Below are 2191 nucleotides of genomic sequence, written 5' to 3' on the forward strand. Positions count from 1 at the left end.
TACACTTGCATTAAGCACAACTATACTAGTTTGACAGAAGTAGCTAGTTTTACTTAACTACATGTGTAATGGGACATGGGTAAATGTGGATGGACATGTATATTGATGTGATTTTGCATGCCAGATGAGTGTTTTATATTCCACTGAGCTGGAGTGATATTCTTAGAGGAGTCTTGTGGTATAGGCAGGCAGTGATATTCCTTTTAAGGTGAAGGATAAGTTATTGCCACAGTCCCTCCCACCACTAGAAAGAAGCACAATGTTTAGTTGGCCTGTTTGGATTCTAGAGACAAGTTCTTTACTTAGGTATATTATGCATGACCAAATACCAAATGTCTAGGAAAGCTGCTAGCTTTGTATGGAGCCTGGAACCAGAGAAGACTCTTTAAAAGGTCTAGGCTGCTGTGTAGGCTTTCCTACCACTTAGATCATACGATCCAGAAGACATGATGATATTTGTGGTGTCAATGTCAGACAATTATGACATATGGACCCATTTGCAGGCACCTATAGGAAAATGACAAAGATACCTTTGGGATTTTGGACCAATGCTCTGCCAATATCTGCAGACAATTATATTCCCTTTGAAAGACAGCTCTTCAAGAAATGGTGTGGGTCTAACTGGCTGGGCTTATGTAGAAGAATGAAAATAGACCCATATTTGTCACCTCACACCAAACTCAAGTCCAAATGGATCAAAGACCTCAACATAAAACCAGATACACTGAATCTAATAGAAGAGAAAGTGGGAAAGAGCCTTGAGCTCATTGGTACATGGGGATATTCTCTAAGCAGAACTCCAATGGCTCATGTTCTAAGATCAAGAATTGATATATGGAACCCCATGAAACCTGAAAGCTTCTGTAAGGCAAAGTACATAGTCAATAAGACAAATTGACCACATACAGATTGGGAAAAGTATTCACTAACCTCGCATCCAATAGAGGACTAATACTCAAAATATATAAAGAGCTCAAGAAGTTAATCACTAAAAATCCAAAATCCCAATCAAAAGATGTGGTATAGAACTAAACTGAGACTTCACAACTGAGGAATTATGAATGGCTGAAAAGCACTTAGATGTTCAAAGTCTTTAGTGATCAGAGAAATGCAAATCAAAACTTTCCTGAGATTCTACCTTACACTATTCAAAATGGCTAGGATCAAAACCTCAGGTGACAACACATGTTGGAGAGGATGTGGAGAAAAAGGACACTCCTCTATTGCTGGTGAGATTGCAAACTGGTACAGCCACTCTGGAAATCAATCTGGAGGTTCCTCAGAAAATTGGAAATAGATCTTCTTGTAGACCCAGCTATACCACTCTTGGAAATATAAACAAAAGATACCCCACCATGTCACAGGGCAAGAGTTCCAGTATGTTCATAATGGCCTTACATGTGATAGCGAGAAACTGGAATCAACATAGATGTCCCAGGACAGAAGAAGAATATATACAGAAAATGTGGTTTATTTACACAATGGAATACTACTCAGTGATTGAGAACGAGGACATCATACTCGATTCGGCAGCATATATACTAAAATTGGAACAATACAGAGAAGATTATCATGGCCCCTGCACAAGGATGACACGCAAATTTATAAAGCGTTCCAAATTGTTTTGTACACGTGAGAGTGTGGACTACAGAAGCTAACAGCTTCAGTGACAGGCCGAAGCAACACAGCTTCTAAGACAGGTCCTGTTTAGGGCCTTCATCTTCTCGCAGAAGGGAGGTCCAAACGCCAGATATCTGTGCACCTTCCCTGTAAGAGGAAAGCTTGCCTGCAAAGAGTGCTCTGACCACTGAAACTCAGAGGAGAGATCCAGTCTCCCAAGTCTGCGGATAAAGGCTAACAGAATCAGGAGAGGTACAATCTCTAATCAGAGACAACTATAACAACTAACTCCAGAGATTACCAGATGGCAAAAGGCAAATGTAAGAATCTTACAAACAGAAACCAAGACTACTCACCATCATCAGAACGCAGCACTCCCATCCTGCCCAGGCCTGGGCACCCCAACACACCTGAAAAGCTAGACCCAGATTTAAAAACATATCTCATGATGATGTTAGAGGACATCAAGAAGGACTTTAATAACTCACTTAAAGAAATACAGGAGAATACTGCTAAAGAGTTACAAGTCCTTAAAGAAAAACAGGAAAACACATCCAAACAGGTGATGGAA

The 2191-nt window shown here is 40.3% G+C and overlaps 1 non-coding gene across 1 annotated transcript; it reads left to right on the top strand.

The window, feature by feature from the left end:
- The first annotated feature begins 1517 nt into the window (after positions 1–1517).
- Gm22828 lies at positions 1518–1624 on the top strand. Its single transcript, XR_003956662.1, has one exon. It is a non-coding gene; the product is annotated as a U6 spliceosomal RNA (small nuclear RNA).
- Positions 1625–2191: the final 567 nt, after the last annotated feature.

This window comes from Mus musculus, chromosome 6 (assembly GCF_000001635.26).
Source record: "Mus musculus strain C57BL/6J chromosome 6, GRCm38.p6 C57BL/6J".
NCBI lineage: Eukaryota > Metazoa > Chordata > Mammalia > Rodentia > Muridae > Mus > Mus musculus.